Raw genomic sequence first — 19566 nt, forward strand, 5'->3', positions numbered from 1 at the left:
GTGTTACAATAAGTGCTAAGACTACAGACAGGTTTATTATTTTGAGGCATAGGTTAATCTATTGGTACCAAATTGGTTTTTGCCATTTTGCTTCTCTGTATTCTTAACATAAATATTCGTAGCTCTGTAGCTTATTGTGTTTGTAGCTAGCATTTTATTTACTCTGTTAGACAGACAAAAGAAATTCCCTAACAGCTCCAAGCCCCGGGGGTCCAGGGTTATGTTCTCTACTGTGGTCAAAATGACTTCTCGAGACACATTTTCGTGAACAAAGCTTAGTTAACCGAGGGGGAGTTTCAGAAAAGGTTAGAACCACGGGGGAGTCGCCTCATCACCTTTGTCTCTAATTGGGGTTTCTTGTCAGTTATGCTAATTTGCTAAACATAAAAATTGTGTCTGCTTTATGTTACATGTGCATCTTCAGCACTTTTCATCCAGTGTGTATGTCGTGCACTATAAGGATCCTTGCAAAGGTAACCCCTTTTTATCACTTAACTGGCTCATGATTTAAGGGCCAGTGAAAAGGTATCACTAGCAGGCAGCAGGTAGAACTTTTGAACGTTCTGAGATAGGTTGTTCTGCTGTTCCATAATTCTCTCTGACCTTTTTCCTTCTCATGTAGGTAATACTAACTAGAGAGTATACATAGTGTTGGCAGAACAGCAAGGTGGCTCCTGACTGACTGTGTAGCCAACCACTGGCCATATGTATCCTGTCACCTTTGTGTGTTCGAGTAATTTCTTCAGACTGATAGCAGAAGTTTAGTTTTATTTATAGATATATTTTAGGAAGTGCTACTTTTAAAGAAAGTTAAAGTGCAGTTATAGTGTTGTGTCAAACAGGAGCTTCTGCAAAAGGTGTGCTTTTAGAATCCTGTATCCTGAAGGCTAAGAATAGTTGGAGCAGATTAGAAAGCATGATTGTGCTTTACACCTTCCTGATGTTTTTTTTTTCATCCTTTAGCCTTCTGTGAGTACCATATGTATTGTGATAAACCAGAAGAGAAGAAACTTGATCTATAGTAAAAACTAAAAGTTTTTTTAGCTGAAGTTACAGTCTTTGTTGACATTTCAGGTTTTGGTGTTTAAACTGTGTTGACTGGGGGTATGGTGGCTTTAGGACTGTTATTAAAATAAGCTTTCTAAAATACTTAATCTAGAGAACAAAGCAGTGCCCACCTAAATCTGTGCTATGTGGTTATATTAGGTAAACTGTTGGTTTTGATAGTTCTTGCATGATTATCTAGTAACGTCATAATTTTTCAAATTTGCATGCTGAGCAGTATATTTGGAATTCCCTTGTTATTTCTGCTCTGTAGTGCAGACTACATTAAATCAATTTTCCATTATATTTGTCACCTTCAAAATCATACACTCAAGAAGCAGAGAACTGAAGCTCGTGTCAAGAAATTTACTTGCATTTTTGCACAGCTGCAGGTGTTGAAAAGGCTGTTCTCTGATGGGAAAGAGAAGAAGGAGCAATATTTTCCACTTTCATGAGTACTCCTGGATCCAGGAAAGTTCAGTACTGCTTGTTGTGGCCCTTCCTTTACGTGCAATACACTTGTCAGTCGGTGATCTGCGTTTTGGTTGGCACAGGTGTTACTACTGAGTTCCTTCTTACCGAGACAAAAAAAGTCATAAGTGTTCTCTGTTGATCTTTGCTAATGGTAGTGGAAAATCTTGATTTGCTATGCTTTCTTCTCTTTATGTCAGTGACTCAGTGCTTCTGTGATGCAAGCTAGTATGACCAGGTTCTGCCCATGTTTTAAATATTCTTTTATTCTTCATGAAGGATTAATTCCTTTGGGTTCATTCAGTGAGTGTGAGATATCTGAGAAGCAGCAAGGTGGCTACTGACTGGAGGGATTGGTTGCTGGAAACAGTACGTGGTCAGTTTAGTACTGTTTTAGCTGACCTCGGGATTTTTTTTGTTTTAACTATCAGTATCCTTGTGTTTTTTCATTTGTGCAAATCCACACACAAACATAAAAAATCCCCAACTCTAAATTAGTGTTTGAACCAACCCCTTATTGTTAGTTATTAAAACCTGATTTCTGGTACCTGTCTCCTTTTTTGAATTCTGATTCTTGATAATTTGTCATGCCATGCAGCAGTCTTTTCCTCAGCTCAGATGCTAGTAAGTAGCTGTGTAGCACAAAGAAATTGATTTTAAATATAGAATTTAGGAATTTTTTAAAATCTTTTATTTTTAAAAACTGAATTGGAGTTTTAGACCTGCCCACTTATTGGTTGCATAAATCTCCTTTCCTTAGGAAGTGAGGTAAATACATTTTGCTTTTTAAAGTTAATTTGTTTGACTCCATTGAGGTGATTTGACTATGCAAGCATGTCTGGGCTGGCTACCTTTGCAATTCATGTTTTTCTTTTGTTTGCAAAATCTGCTTTGTTTCTGATCTACACCAAGTTTCTTACAGCTTGCTTTCAACAGTTGCTGGCCTTTTATGATATTTTTGCTCTATATTTTTTTTCTTCAAGCAGAAATAAAGAAGGCTTAGCTATCTAAAGGTGAAATTGCCTTGTTTATAGTAAAAACTTGTAGACATGATCTGAATTCTACACAGCATTCAAACCATTGAAGACTTTGCTCACTGAGTTTTGACAAGTCAATTCAGTTTGGTTTTCTTCATCCCCTCTTAACTTTCAAGTGCATAAATAAAAGACATTTTACAGATGTTTATATTCTGCATACCTTAAAACATTTAAATGTGTTTGGTCTGACTTATTAACTGGGGTTTTATGAATTCATTATATTAATTCATGATATTTCTTCTTTATTCAGATATTAGTGTCTGAGATCAATCTCAAGCAAGACTTTTAGTTCCTCACAGAAGCTTTGTATTTCTGAGCAGGCAAACTTGGGCTTTGCTATACCTTCATGGTCAATGGCTACTAGGCTTTTGTTTTTGGAAGAAGACATAAAATGAGAGTGCTTACCAAGCAAAAGCTTGGGTCTGTCAGTTTCTTTTAGTGACCCACAACCTTTGCCATCTTTCAACTAAAGTTAAATGCCCATATTGTCAAATCGCTATGTAAAGGTGTTAAGGGATATGACCTCTGTTAAAAATAGTTTTGGGGAAAAAAAAAAATCAAATGCTTCCCCCCTGCTACTGAAAATGATTTTTCATGATTCTTGCTGTCTAACATAGTGCTAGCTCAATGATCTCTGTAGAAACTAAATCAATATTGGAGATAGATAATGGACATAAAAAAGTACATGACTTCTTAAAACAAAACAATGGAAATAAACACACATTTAAACCCCTGTTTCTGCTGTGTGTTTTTGGAGTCCCCAAGGAGATGTATGTGGGTTTTGTCATTTGTTCTTGCTGCTTATACTTTCCTGTTTCTGTGAGACAGAATAAGAGGAAAATTGGAATATGAATATTTTCTGCCAGCTTAATGAAGAGAGTCAGCATGAATGGCAGAAACTGTAAGGGGGAAGTGACAGAAGCATGCTACTGAGAGTCATGGGATTATTTTTGTATCTTTTTCATTATTTCTATGGTTACTGTCAACAAGGTCTTATGGACTGCCTTACAATTTTTTACAAGGCGTAAAAAAAGCATGTGGGAAAATGTTTTCCTTTCTTCATTGTTTCTAAAGAATATTGAACTCTTATCAGCATTGGCCTCAGGAGTTCACTGACACTAAAAGATAGCAAGCTGTAAGCGATAGGGCAACAAGAAACTGTCTGTATACTTTCAAAGATTATAACTCAAAAAATAAACATATATCCAGGTATTTCCAGAAATGTATACCTAGAGGTTTATATACTGAATACATCAGCTGATTTGTTTACTGTGTAATCAATCACAAAGGCTCTGAGATAATGAAATCTTCCACTACAGAAATGTGGCTGTGCCACCTACTGAGCAAGTTTGAGGCATGATGGGTGATGAAGCTCTGGAGGAGAAAGAGTGTAGGTTTTAGGAAGGTAATGCATTTTTATCTTCAAGTATTTAATTGAAAAGGGGATTGGAAGAATGCCAAAGACATTTATGAGCTCCCTGGGTCTTTGAAAGATGTATGATCAACTTCCTGGAAATGAGCAATTTTCCCTGTTGTAATCCTTGCATACTTAATGCTTCTGTTATGTTGAATTTAAGAAGTTAAACCTGCCTTGTTTGGTTGTAAACCAATGTAAGTTGTCTGGAGAATGATCTTCTAATGACTATGTGTTGCCTAAACTGAGTACAGGATGAGTTTTTAGTGACAAAATTCATCATTTGTTAAAACTGTCTGCTGACCAGTTATCTCAGCTGATGAGGGTCTGCAAGGAATTATTGGATGATTTTAGGCCATGTAGTGACTGGCATAATGATGAAGCAGATGCTGATTTCTGGCAGACATTTGAAGTAGTATGCCACTAATGTATATGTTGCCAGCTATTAGGAATTGTTAAAACCTTCTATCGATTCATCCCATTACTGCAGTCTGCTGCCTCTAGGTGTTTCCTCTGGCACCATTTAAAAAATTTTGGGCTGCACAGGAAGATGGGTTTTAGAATTTTTATTTATCTTAGTGTAACACAGTTCAGCAGCTGTTGACAATAGAGAAGAGAAGCTGGTGTCTGATTTTCAATCGCATGGTCAAAAACCTGTTGAATCCAATTTTCTTGTTTTCTATAATGATGGCGTTCAAGTGGCTGTCAAAGTGGATGACAACCTCTTCCTCATGCCAGCTCTAATACTCCTCTCATCCATATCAACTACTGAATTCAGCTCGCTGAGCCAGTAGATAACTTGCCTAGGTCAAGGAAAATAAAATATCACTTGTTTATATTGTCCTGAACTATTTTTTTCCCAGAGAGTCAGACAAGTGTCAAAGCTGTTAGAGGGAAGGGAAGGAGCAGTGGCAGTGGGGCTGCTTCACTGAGCACTAGATTATCATCAGATTGGATTTACAGTCTCATGAAAACTAATCTCAAACTGCTACTTCTCACCAATTAATTGAGATAACTGTACCATGTTTTTCACGACTTTGTACTTTCTCATTTACTGTTAATAGCTGGTGTTATAAACAGGTGTGTTATGACAGTAGTTTTGTGGGTTTGCATATAAAAATGGTAAACCCCCAAAGTGAGGGGAAAATTATGCTACGAAAATGAAAGAAGACAGTTGTATTTACTGACACTTCTTTAGCTAATACTATTCTGAGATATGAACAACTTATAAATGAAAGTAACTATAATCAGTGTAGTAATCAAGAGGGAACACTTAGACTAGCTATTAGCTTGGAAGATTCAAATCTGAAGTTATGCCTGGTTTGAAACCTCTCATTTTTACCAAGTGGGAATTTGTAGTTGTGCCTCCATAATTATGAATCTGTACAAGAAACTACATAAAATTCTAGGACTTACTTTCCTTTTTGCTTCAAATGTAGTGATTATATGTTCCAAGACACAAATACAGTTAGATACAAATCAATGACTTCAAGTTATTAAATTTTATTAGAAATTAATGTTATTCTCTATCCAGTTTTCCATTCTTATGAAAGTGGTGGGGTGAGGTTTTTAGATGGCATTTCGGCCTAGGAAAAAAAAATACCCCCTGGTCCTGATACTTGTTGTTAAGCTTCATTGGAGCAAGGATTTCTGAAGTTTCATGGTAAAGTGAATTAACAAGACTAATTCACATAAGAAGCAATTTATTCTGTGTGATTTCTTTCATTCTGTTATATACTGACTCAGATGTGGTCACAGATTACTTGGAAATGGTTGTGGAAGCAGCAGGTAGAGTGAAAAGAGAGTAAGAGTCATGCTTTGGATGTATAATTGTGCTGTGCAAAATGTGCAGTAAGCTGTGATCAGGAGGCCTTTATTATATAGTGCTTTGTCTTGCTGTTGAGTGAAAATGAAAGATAAGTGATAAAACAAAAAGAATCTTTCTGGTGCTTTGTTTACATCAGAAATTTATTTTGTCTCTTATTGTTTTAGAAAAATTTGTACAACCAGCTACAGATTTTTATAAGCATATTTGAGAAAGCTAAAGTGAAATATCAATCTGGTAAAATGATGGGATGTAAAACCTCTGCATGTGCTACGTGCTTAATCCTACTAAAAGAGGAGTAATAAGGTCACTCTTCTCAGTGACAGCTTGTTCATAAGGATTTAAGGCACTTTTCCTTTTTGATGTACTTCATTGCTTTAGTTGATGAGTCTCATTTTCTCTAACATCTTGTCTGTGCAACAAGGTCAAACTTAATAATTTTGAACTCAAAAAATCACATATCTTTAAAATTTCATTTCAAAACTACTTTTTTATTACAAATCTTAGAGGCTTAGAGGGTTTTTGGGGGTTTTTTGTTTGTCTGTTTTTAGTGGTTTGGTGCTTTTTTCACCAGTTCTAGTATTTGAAGTGGCTTGAATTGCAAATTAGGAAATTATGAAAAAGGTAATTTCTTAAAATCATTAGCTAAAGAGAAATGAGAGACTTCCTGTTCAGGGTTGAGAAAGCAGTGCTGAGAAGAAGAGGAAAATCTGCCTTGAAAGTTAGGCATGTAATCTGCTTAAGTCATTCTGGAAATCATCAATTATCTGCCTCTTTAGGCATCTTAATGCATCTGTGTATGCCTACTCAAATAAGCTGCTCATTAGCTGATGAAATCAAATGATTAGTCAATGAAATTGAAAGTCAGTTGTATTTAAATATTTATTCTGAACAATTTAAACTTCTATTTATTATTATAAATGTAATTTATGTTTGCATTAATTGAGTTATGAATTCTTTCCAAATACACTATAGTATGCAGGGGGAAAGTTGCTCTACATAATTCAGTATAACAATTAATAAGTATCATAGTTTGGCACAGTTTTGTTTTCTAGTTATAGAAAATGTGAGATATTTTTTCCCTGCCATAACTATGGAGTGATTTAGGGAGGAGAACAAGGACCTATCAAAAACCTAGCCAGGATATTGGCATCTAAGTTGACCAATGGGAAATGTCGATGCAACTTTGGAGGGGACATTTAAAACTAACTGCGGGAGATCAGTCGCTCTCTCGCTTTTGTGATCTGCCATGAGGTGACATCGTGGTTGGGCCGGGCCCAGCCCGGGTCAGGCTCTGCTGCCCCTCTGGGTGGCCAGGCCAGGCCCGGCTGGGCCTCTAGAAGCTGCTGCCTGCATGGAGAGCGGGGGCAACCCAGGTTGGGCCCGCCATTGCCGGCTGGGCCAGGCTCAGCCAGGCCTCTGAGAGCTGCTGCCCACATGCAGTGCGGGGGAGGCCCAGGTCGGGCCCCTCTGGGTGGCTGAGCTGGGCCCGGCCGAGCCTTTGAGAGCTGCTGCCCACATGCAGTGCTGGGGAGGCCCAGGTCAGGCCCCTCTGGGTGGCTGAGCTGGGCCCGGCCGAGCCTTTGAGAGCTGCTGCCCACATGCAGTGCTGGGGAGGCCCAGGTCGGGCCCTGCTCCCTCTGGGCAGCTGAGCCGGGCCTGGCCGAGCCTTTGAGAGCTGCTTGCCCGCATGGGAGCAGCCCGGGTGAAGCCTTTCTTTGCAGCTTAGTGATAGCTCCGAGCTGGACCGCCCTAGATAAGACCGAGGGGTGGAAAAAAGGACATCTACCAGCTTCCTCCATCAGCACAGCTTTACCTTTTCTTCAGCTCCTGCAGCCTCAGTGCTTCCGCGTGGCCTTTTCAAGCTCGGGCAGTTGTAACCCTTTTCCTAGCAACATAGAACTTTTAAAGCACAATTCTTCCTTGAGAGAAAGAAGAAAGAAAAAAACAGAGGGTACATGGAACAGACACTGCAGGAAGTCAGTTAGATGAGAAGTGAAAGAACTAATAATATTGGAATAGGATTGAAGAAGTGGACATTTTTAACCGGACTTTTCTAAAGTAAATTATGAAGAAATGAACTGTTCTTTGCAGCATCTTAGCATTATTTGGGTAGAATGCTATTCTAATCAAAATTAAGGACTGATGTAGTTGAGATTTATTTGGGAACTTCTAACCCCTTCTAACCCCGCTCCTGGGTTAAAAGGAGGTCTCAGCCTTTGAGACAAAGATGACTGTAGACTAGAAGAAGTATTCGTAAATAGTACCCCAGATACACTGAGAAGCTCTGCTGATAGAACATCACAGTCTGCGAAAACTCTGGGCGGAAGCAGATGTGTGACATTGAGAGCACTGTACTATTTTGTCTTGTGGCAAATGTCTTCATAAAAAGATCTTAGAAAGACTCTTCTCCTAAAGCAGTGAGTGGTTATGTCTAAATAGTAAAATTGACTGAAAATCCTAAGTTGTGTCTTTCTGTGTTGTTCATTAAGAAAGTTAATAGTTTGTAAGAGGAAAGAAGCGTGTTTTAAAGTATCATTCTGTTTTAGTTTGTTTTCTTTTTCTCAACCTTTTTTTTCCCTCATTCTTTTAATATATGTTAATAAAACTATTTTTATTCATTTTTAAGCTTAAGCCTGCTTTGTTTGTTTTTCTCCTAATCTCTCCCTCCCACAAAAATCAATACTAAACCCCTACATTAATTGGTGTTTCTGCCCAGTTTTATTAAATTAAAACCATTACAATAAGGTAAATGGTATGATTACTGCAATGTTAATGGCTATGATGCTAGTCTCCTAATTAGTCAGATGCTTATGTTGTGAATCAGCCTAAATGATACCAATATGGATGTGCTTGTTTCTAACTTTAAAAAGAATGTCAGTTCCCGACTAATAGGGTAGTTTTCTAATAACCCTAGATGTAAACTCTCCCAGTATAAATCTGGGAGATTACCAGTATACATCAAAATTAGGTATGTTAATGCCTCTGATTTAATTGGACTTGCTGTATTGGCGTGTTAATGGTTGAGTAATTTAAAGTGCTTGATTATTCCTTGTTGTTAAAAGAAATTACTTGGTATCTAAAGATTTTTAGTTAAGTTTGGTGGGATTTGGTTTTGGGTTTTTTTTCTTTTTTTTTTTTTTTTAATCTGAAATATCTCTGCTTTTCCAAATCTTCGATTGCATTCATGTCTTTTTTGATTTGCTTCTAGAGACTTGCTCCTTTCCTTTAATTCTCTCATGACGAGGTCGAGTTCTTTGTTGCTTGCATGCTTCCAGTGCTTCTTCTGATCCAGCCAGTCTGACTGTATGTTCATTGCAGCTGCCCTTCACTTGTGTGCTGCTCCATGAGTGTCTTCAGAGAGTCTGGGTTTGATTGAAGAAACATAGTCTGACCTGCTGGAATTGGTCATCTGCAGGGTACTGTGAGAATAAATGAGGATAAGAAAGTACTCTTAATCTAATACTCATCATTAAGTGAAAGAATTGATGTGTGTGCAGAACTGCTCAGACTGGAGGAGTGATACAGTGATAACTGCAAGAGATTGTATGTGAATTTGAGTTTTGTCTCCCACATTCAGAATGGTGGAGATGTGTTCTACTGCTTATTTCCTTCTTCTGTCCTTTCCAGGTCGTTCCTTGTCAGTCACCAGGAATGTACCTGCCAGGTCGTTACTGTTTTCTTCTGGTAGGTCTTAATGTATCCGAAGTAGAAGCTGAGCTCAGCAGCAGCACAGAGGGGAGCTGTAGTCCAGGCTCTGCCAATGCAGCTGCCAGTCACCCTCACGGAATTTGGCTGCATTTTTTCCTGAAAATTGAGAACTATTGAATTAAGAAAACAGCTCAGAGTTTTGATCGTTGTTGCATGATGTTGGCCACTTAATGTTGCTGCAATCAAGCTACTACACTTATGGTAATTAGATGATACTAGGCATAATAATTGGTGGTTTGGCAGCATGGATGCAAACTACAACTAGCTTATAACAGGGTGGAATTGTTTCTTTTGCTTTGTATTTTTTATTTTTTGATAACTAGGGTTTGTGGGGCTGGTAATCCTAAATAAAGCAAATTCTGATGTGTTGTTTTTGGACAAGAGTCTCTACTCAAACTTGTACGTTTGTGTTGTGCTCTGAAAATGCAGTTCACAACTGACTGAATTACAGGACTATTTGTTTTAATATTATAGAAGAAAGGAACTCTCTTCCAGTGATGGCTCTGGAATAGGGTCACGTACATGTACGTGTCTTTTTTAATGTCGTATTGTCTCAGTAATACAAACAGGGTCTGGAATTGAAACGAATGTAGGAATACATTGTTGTGAGTTGTGCTTAGCAGAAAAGATAATTGACATGTTTAGTACTATATTAATTTAGTTATATTGCTTCCAGAACCCAACATAGTGTCAGAGACCCTCAGCTGCACCATTTACAGGGATTTAACTCTTTTCAAACATTGTTTCTCAGGCCTGAGTAGTTTTAGATAATAATACAAAAAATGGAATTGTTTAACAATAATTTCATTTCTCTTTCCTCCTAAGTTGCTTCTATAATAATTAAATTAGTGTTCAGTAAATGCTGTATTCAGTAAACCACTACTGCTTTAATGTCTGGAACAATCCTGTCATGTGCATATCTGGGAATGCTTTTGCATAAATGCAGGAAGAGCTCTCACTCCATTCTGAAAAATGAGAGGTAAAAAGTTACCTCCCCTTTCATGCCTCCCTGCCTTTTTTTTTTTTTTTTTTTATTTATTTAATGATGGTTGTAGCAAAACAGCTTATTTCAGTTTTTGAAGCTTTTTGTTACCATTCAACAAGGAGGAACAGCTTGGATTTTTTTTTTTAAGCCACATAGTTAAGAGTATCCATCACTACATATGTTACAAGAATATCTAATGTGGAAAATGGGACTAATGCTGCACTGGACTGTAATCTGCATTTAGCATTAGGGAAAGATAACTATCAATATACATTCAGAGAACTCTCAAGGATGCGTGTTTTATCTCAGTTTATTATTTTTCATCTTGCATTAGTTCTGCTACTGTGGAAGATTGATGGATGAAAAGGAGTGGGACTGTTTTCTGATTTGGAGTTGTGCTTAGATGCAACAGGACACGAATTAAGGGACCTTTATGAACTGGTTAAACGACCTCCTCTGTTAGCATTGAAGTATGACCTTGTTCTGGCTTTCATGGTTGATCATAATATGAAAAGCTTTCAAAGAAGGGAAGAAAATACAGAGCTTCTCAGTCAATATTTAGACACCTATGACCACACATACTGGGGAGAAGGTGTCCGCATTTCATTTTATGGATCTTATATTTTTATTTTTCAAATTCAGTCAGGATTCCATATTTACTCCTAAACCTAAGAATTCCATTTAAAGCATCTGTTCAAAAATAAGCTTTATTTGAAGATAAAACCTATAGAGTTACTTAGCACAAGAGGAAGTCCTCAAATCTATGCAAATCATTCCAGTTTTTCCTACTGATAGTTCAGAAACTGACAGTACGCAGAACAAGTGTGTCTCATCTCATAGGTATTTTTTTACCACTTTAACTTAGATAAGGACTTCAGGTCTTCTGTTACAACCTTTTTGCCAAGTAGATTGTTGAATATTTTTGATTCAGTTTCAGTATTGTGTCAGTTGTTCCAAAAGGTCAACAAGTGCTGCAGCTAACCTGTGATATGAAAATGCTACATGAGGCTTGAATCATAATACTGGTAAAATGTAATATTTATGGCTTCTCGCTGCTTTTGAACCACAGACACTGTGCAAATGTTTGCTTTATTGGACAATATTGAAAAATAAAGATTGCATTAAAAGATAGATATTGTTAATTGACAGGAACTGCTGAAGTCTTAATTAGTTTGACTGTAAAGAATGTGAAGGAATGCCCATATTCTAGTCTAAGTGCATGTTTTTACATAGAGGGAAATAACTATATCTTCTCAACTTTGGAATTACAAGTTAATAATTTTACATGATGCACCTTTATTCTGCTCATATCTTGTGTGAGAGACCTTGCAACACTGTTGGTTTGCCACAGAGCATTTTCATAGAATTGTAGAATTCCGTATGATTTAGGGAAAAGACCCCCAAAAAATCCAGCTGTCAATGTAAGACTGCCCAGTCCACACAAAGCCATGCCTGTAAGTGCTGCATTTACACACTTTGTTAAACACCTGCAGGGGTGTTGACTCAACCTGGCTAGCATCCTCACCTTTACATATTCTTACATATTCAGAATAAACCCCCAAAGACATACCTAACAAACCAATAAAACCAACAGCAAGCAAACAACACCAAAAAAAACCCCAAAAGAACCCCAGTGGCCCTATGGAAATGGCTTTGAAGTTATTCACATATTTTCTCCTTCAATTAAATAATCAAGTATGTTTTGTTTGTTGTGGGTTTTTTTCTCTCTGGTGAATTCTGTGGCAGCTGAGGAGCTTTGAATGTCCTCTGAATTTGGGAGGAAAAAAGTTTCTTTGTACTACATATTTTTATGTATTTAATACTGACTTCATTGCAGCTTCACATAAAAGAAAATTCCAGTAGCGTGCCCACAAGTTTGTTGCGGGGAAAGGTCATGTGAAGACAAGTAGTGTAACTGATGAGAAGTCTTTCTTTAGGATGAAATTAAAAACAACAAAGCATAAAATGTGGACTAAATAATGTGCTAACCAGCATATAATACACATTTTAAGGTGCACTAGGAGATGGTTCGATTCACCGTTGATGATGAGTACTTTTATTTTGTTGGTGCTTTTTTTTTGGAGCTAAGGCTAGAATTTGAACACTGGTTCTTGTGTGGTACATGAATTTATATGGCTGACTGCAGTAGATTTGAACTCTCCTTTTAGAATGGGTAGAGGTTTTAGAGCTTGATTTACAATCCAAATGTCTGCTGGCCTTACATCATTACTGACTTCAGAGAAAGCCTTTTGTAATGTAGGGAATTCGGTAATTTTGGATGTTGTGGCACAGTGATACCGGTGAACTGTTGAATACCCATGTTTTGAGGAGCTTGACTTTCAGCCACATGCAGAGAAAGGGTTTATGTTTATGCAAATAATGGGATTGAAGCCTCCACATGGGGTTATATTCAGGGGCAGCTGCTGCTTTTACTTATCCAAAGCAAGAATAATTAATGCTTTGGAACTGTACTTGCCTCACAGCTTGCCCCCAAATTGGGGAAGAGAGAAATCCCTTCTCTAATGTCTGCTTAATTGCCTTCCTGTAGAAAGACGTAAGTGCCTGAAAAGCTTGAACATAACCTTTAAATTAGCTAAATCATCGCAAGTAAATAATTTGGTACCTAAGTAAATGACCAAATGATAAATAAATTCACAGTCAGTTATCCCTACTTGTGATACTGATATTACAGTTACCCATAAATTAGAATGTAGACTCTGAGCTGCAGTTTTTCTGTGCAGCAAAAACCCCTCAAATATGTGGCATAATTTAATTCTAATTGTTGTTAAAATAAATAAATGCCTGTCAGCATGTTTGTATAGTTGAGGGGGGTTTTGTGGTGGTTTTTTGTTTGTTTGTTTGTTTGTTTGTTTGTTTTGTTTAGAGAGAGATACGTGTCCTGAGTGTAATTATTTTTCCTGACTTCCATAAAGGTTTAGGTCCTTGGATGTCAAAGAGTATTTTGCTTTCAGGTTAATCTGAGGCAGTAGGGAGGTTGTACTATGGTTTCTGACCTAACTTAATTGTTTGTAACATAATAAGCCAAAGAAAAAGAGTTGAAATATGGAGTTGCTGGAATAACAAAAGGATAAGTCCTCTTCTGTAGTCACCCCTTGCCCGCTGCCCTTAGCATCTGCGACCAGCTGTGATTCTAGAGGCAGGATTCCAGCCCACATGTTCTTTTTCTTCCCAATCATAAATGCTTTTTACCTTACTCCCTGAAGATCATGCAGGACTTTGTTCATGCTGGAATTCAGTTGTACTGGCATAAAGATTATTCACTAAATAAATTGTGATTTTAAGACTCCATTTGCATAGCACTTACTACAAATTAACTTAATTTTCAAGTTTTTAGCAGTTTGAATAATTGCTCTAGGGACTAGTTGTTTAATCTCAAATTGTCAAAGACATTGAAGAGCAAGGACACTGACAGTCTTTCAGATTCAGCCTTTTGCTTACAGTGTGACAGCAGGTGTTATACTGTAAATTTCACTTATCCATTTTCTGACCCTCTTTTTTAATAGCAAGTTAGGTATCATATGAATGGGATTATTTACGAGGACTGAATTACAAACGCATGAAATAAAAATAAAACCTGTTGATAGTCTTCTTGGATACTTGGTTTTTGCATTAGTAGTGTTTGAGAGGTAACAAATAACCACTTGGTACTTGAAACAAATAGGTACTTGAAGATTGTGGCCGAGATTTGCAGAAGTAACTTGTGGTTGCTTGCGGATTTCTAGAGTGCTGGAGATTTGCAGAAGTGCCTGCTGTGTCACTTCTTGGATGCTTCTCTTGATGTCTTTATAGGATCTGGAGGGTTTGTGGTTTTTTGGTTTTTTTTTGTTTGGTTTTTGTTTGTTTGTTTGTTTTTGTTTTTTTTAATGTTAGTGCTTTGAGTATTTGTTGTGTTTGTGATGCGTTTCAAAGTTAGACACTCTGAGTGTCTGATTATTTTAGAATTCTTGTCTTCTACCTGTTGATCAAGTATGTGAATGTTGAGCTCTTAAAAGGAAAGGTGGCATTTTAAAAAAGGGGAATCCATGCTGTTCGATGAAGACATTGACATTCCTAAAAAATTGGGTTTCTAAAATGTCACTAATTTTTCCTTTTTGTCTCTTTTGCTTGTTTTTAACAAGACCTTGAGAAACTATAGAGCAAAATTAAACGTATATCTCTCTATATTTTAATGTGGTGTAAAGTACTTCGCCGGCTGCGGCTGCAGCGCTGGGCAGTCCCGGCGGTGCCGCTGTCCCGGGGGCCGTCGGCAGCGCCAGGTGCCGCTGGCCCGCCCGGGAAGGATCGCACCAGGCTTTGTCTGAGCGGGTGCACCAGCGCCATTTAGATGCTAATGTGATACACGCTGCTGTTTTGTGCCAGACCTTGACTGCATCTCAGGAATGTGGCCTGTCTGGTTTTGGGTTGGCATTCAAAGGGCCCACTGTAATTCCTGCCGGCCGATCGATTAAAGCCGCGGTCCTCTGGCTTCTGTGTGCCGAAGGAAGCGGTTGCGCTGGTGGAGAATTAGAATTACATAGTTTTTTGGTTCTCCAGATCTTACCTACTGGTCTCTGTGCTTTGTGTTTTCCATCTGCGATTTGGCAGTAATTTGCTCTGTTAAGCTACACATGCCGCATTAGCTTTACTGACAAGAGTTGAACCTTTCTTTCTGTTCATGTTTGCTTTTTGCTGGGGTATCCAAATGCTGCGTTATAACCTTCAGCTTTTCTTGCAAATACATAGAGTGGAGTATATTTCTGTATTTTTACCTTGGATGTGGCAGTTTTCTGTTGTTAGGTTATTTTCTGGTTCAGTGGAATATATATTCTGGTTCGTGTTTAGAGGCAGTGAATAAATGAATAACCTAGACATAACTCCAGGAACATGCTTTAATAAATGGAAGTTCTACTTACTACGTCTTAGAAGCAATTTGCTGTATGTTGTGCTGAAAATAAAGGATATGTTTATTATGTATGCTGCAAACACAAATTCAAAATGTAGCCCAGGGAATAAATTTTTTGTCAGTCTATTTTATACATGAATGCAGTATCCATCAGATTTTCTGTGCTGCATTCCTTTTGTATTGTTGTAAAATGAAATAATAACTGTTTATTTTGTTTTCCGAGAAAACATATCTTCTTTCAGATCTCTCTCTTAAATGTGTTAAATAAAAATTTTCATCTGGATTTCCCTACCGGTTTAGGTTAAACATGCACGAAGCACAGGGGAGACAAGCTGTGAATCTAGTTGGCCTTAGCTAGCAATTATTTTAGCAGATAAAACAAAACATGCAAATATCTCCTGTGCAGTTAAAGCTGATCTTTCAGACACTGACTGTCTGTATCCCTAGCCAAAAAAGGGCATGTGATAATTAGATTTTGAAGGACCATGTGCTCTTGCTACAGAGTTAAATATTAAAAAGCAAGAAAGCAGACTACCACATGGCACAGTTGATTTTAATGTCAGTTCAATGGTAAAATGCTCTCTCTTTATGTTGCCTTTTAGGTTACCTAGGGTGAAACAAAATTACAGGCTTGGAGACTCTGGAAAAGCTCAGCATCAGCGTTTGAGGTAAAAATGAACATACTGAATTAATCTTGGGAGTGTCCTCTTTGTTAACTTTATGGAATTGATTGGAGGAGAAATTTTCATCAAGATTCATTTTGCATTTAAGTTTTCAGTATTGATTTAAAAAAATTGGACTTCACAATCTCTCTTTTTAGGTCTGGCAGAACTCACACTCTTAGGTGTATATACTGTGCAAATTTTTTATTTTATAGCTTTGAGAACACTCTAGATCTGCTAAATATGGTATTTTTGCTTTAAGTTTTATATATATTTTCAGTATTAATATATTATGCCTATATTTGGCTAATATATCTAGAAATTCACTGTCATGAATTTCTGTCTTTCTGAATTTTACTTTTATGGTCTAATCAGCTTAAGTGCATAGTATTTTCTGCTAAAAAGACTGGTGTACTTTCAAGAGAAATGGTTGTTGCTTTTTCGTGACTTGACTAAGTTACTTGCTGTTTCAGATTGAAATAGTTTAAAGAAGCTTGGATTCTGATTTTTTTTTTAATGTCTGCCTCGAAGTGAAGATACATGTGCATGGAAAAAGCAGTACAGTTATACAAACCATAGTAAAATTATATCAAACACTCTACTTTTGTATTTATCACATGAGCCAGTAATTAATGATAGTAACCTGGAAATAGGACTAGGGAAGTATGTGCACATTTAAACTAAAATATCTTTTACATCACTCTTTTAAACTTTAGTTTCTGATAGTAACTAAAATAATTCATGTTCAGAGTGAACCTAAATAGTTCATTTCTGTCAGCAAGTTGTAGTGTAGGCTCAACTCATATAAATGTTTATAAGCAACTGAATTACCGTTGACTGAATTATTAATTACCATTCAGCAACTGAATTAATCTTGCTGTTGTAGTTCCCTTTTCAGATAATTTTTATAGTTCATAGGTTTTTGTTGTGTTGTTTTTTTTTTTTTTTAAGAGTCAAGGCTTGCCAATTATGTGATTAATCTACAAGCTGATATCATGATGTCAAAATGCAGTTCGGGAAGCATAAACACAGAGACTGCGGAAATTAAAACGGTAAGACTGCTGCGTTGTATGGGAGAAGCAGGTTTTGATGTATCACTGCACTGTGTTCTACTTTATGTTTAAAGGTGCTTCAAGACCAAAGAGTAAAGTAACTTCCACGTGTGAGTTTATAGAAATTGACTGAATTTCTTCGGAGAGGAAAATGAAAGTAGCTACTTCTTTTTATTCGTAGAAGTTTAGATGTTTATCACGGAACAGTTGCCCTGATACTTGTTATGAAGCTGAATATGATTAAAAATCTATACAGTCTTAAAAAAAAAAAAAGTGCGTGTTTTTCTTGTGGATTTTATATTCAAAGGTGGTTGTGTTGGTGGAATACAATCAGTTAAAAAAAAATAAATGAGAGAGTTGACACAAGGGGTTAGAATTGGAATTGAATTCATATGTTGCTCCAGATAGGAGATACAAAGTAAATGGTAAGGAAAAGAAATTATAGGTAAATTAAGGTCTTAGTTTCCATAGTAAGCTTCAGTTTGAAGTATGAGTTCAGCAAAAATAGGGAAAGAGGCTATCTGATTAAAACTACATAGCAGAAGAATGTGCTTTGACAGCATAGGGAAGACAGAAATATATTTAGTTCAGCTGGTGCTCACCTTGCCTTACAACCTAAATGCATATACTTCATGTTTTATCTTTTGTCATCTGTTAGGGAGGTGAAAGGAGTCTGCATAGCACCAGTTCTACACTGCTGATTAAGCAACTGCATAGTTAGGATTGTTGCACGGGCCTTGTACACATCATTTTAAAAAATGAAAGTTTGTTCCAGAATCTGGCTGCATGTGTGTATTTAAAGGAGAAACATCCCCTTTCGGAATGTTTATTCTGAATGCCTCATGCACTGGCATCAATAGAGGTGTGCTACAAAACTGATTTTGGTTTTTACATTGTATTGCTTTACTTGTAGTGCCGTACAGCCTGTGTGTTTTGCTAATGAATGGTGGCATAATCCATTTGCATTTGAGCATTCAGTGTGCAGCAGCACAACTGTGTGAGTGATGACTTGCTGGCTCTGTTGCTCGAGGTGGACTCATGGCAAACAGTGTTTATTAGGTTTGGTCATACTGAACACTACATGAAGGACTTAAGGGGTTTTCTGAGTCTGCTAAGTGTCACGCTGTACTCCATTTCTCTACTACAGATAGACATTTAGGAGGAGTTTGCCAGGAATTTCACCTGTTAACTGTTGTACTGCTTGTAGAAATGCTTGAGAATCAGCTCATCCAAATGCAGAACCTCAATTAAACTTTTGTTTTAATAAGCTCTTTAATGAAACTTTTCCTGGACAACAGAAAGCAGCCGTCATTGTGCTGGTATGCTTTGGTAGGCTATTAAAGACTAATGTTAGACTGGTTCTGTATCAGAAAAATAGAAAAAAAAGAATTCTTTCAGTTCAAAATTAATATTTCTGATTGTGCTAGGGAAGGCGGTCCTTAAAGGAATGCTTATATTTGAGTTTTGTAAGCATCTAGGCATTCCCTGCTAGGAAGAGAACACATCTGAAATACCTTCTTTACATCATTTGAGAATATTGTAAGATCAAATGGAAAAATTGCTGTTAGGAAATGCATGGGATAAAGATCTTTGAAGGATGAGAGAGAGACTGTCTCATAAGATGTGTTCTGTTTTAAAGAGAGCACAACATAAAAGAGATTTCTGATTCATCTTACTGAGTAGTATTGTCAGTTGTTTGATGTTTGAGTTTTGGACTTTTTTTTTTTGCAGGTAAAATTTGGGGATGTTTGATTTGGGATTAAGTTATCATAAGAGAATTAAAGTTGCAGGAGTAATATTAGCAAAATACACTTCTTTTTCTGGAAGAAGTAATGTGTTCTTCTGGGCTGTCATTGAAAAAGTCAAATCCTTTTAAAAAGTGCACTTTTTTAAAAGGACATTTAGAAACCAGACAACATAGAAATATTTCAAGTTCACCTAAACTGAGGCAAAACTAATTCTTGCCTCTGAGTGCTTACGGTGTAAGTTGGTATGGGACATTCTCAATGACATTTTACATTTTGTATATTAACATTTACATTCATTTTCTACTCTGGATTTCATATTTGTAATATTTTACATTTTTCTTTTTATTTGGTTCTCCTTTACCCCATTAAGAATTTTCTGTGTTAGATCATTCAGCAAGTTAAAGTTTCACGTAGTACTTGAAGATAGAAATTGCTATAAAGAAACTGTGTACAGGCTCTTCAAGTGCTCATGTAAGAGAATATTCAAGCAGCAAGATTCTGTTCATATTTTTTTATAAATTGTGGTTTATTTCCTTTAGAGTAAGTGGATTATTTTTACCTCTGGAGACTAACTTGTTTTGGCTGATGTTGAGAGTATTTTTAGAGGATAAATTAGACATTCCTGGACAAAGATGAAATCCTGAAGCATCAGAAATAATGTTTGTATCACAAGGATTATATTAGGTACATGTTTACAAATCAGTATAGAAAGCA

At 37.0% G+C, this 19566-nt stretch overlaps 1 protein-coding gene across 3 annotated transcripts in view; it reads left to right on the forward strand.

Annotated features, from left to right (window-relative positions):
- DICER1 (dicer 1, ribonuclease III) overlaps positions 1-19566 on the forward strand; it is a 67173-nt gene that overhangs the window by 2648 nt on the left and 44959 nt on the right. For all 3 annotated transcript variants that reach the window (XM_058420847.1, XM_040066139.2, XM_040066136.2), the window contains 2 exons: positions 15993-16058; positions 17004-17104. The gene's annotated coding sequence lies outside the window, so the exon portion shown is untranslated. The remainder of the gene's footprint in view (positions 1-15992; positions 16059-17003; positions 17105-19566) is intronic.

This window comes from Hirundo rustica, chromosome 6 (assembly GCF_015227805.2).
Source record: "Hirundo rustica isolate bHirRus1 chromosome 6, bHirRus1.pri.v3, whole genome shotgun sequence".
Classification (NCBI taxonomy): Eukaryota; Metazoa; Chordata; class Aves; order Passeriformes; family Hirundinidae; genus Hirundo; species Hirundo rustica.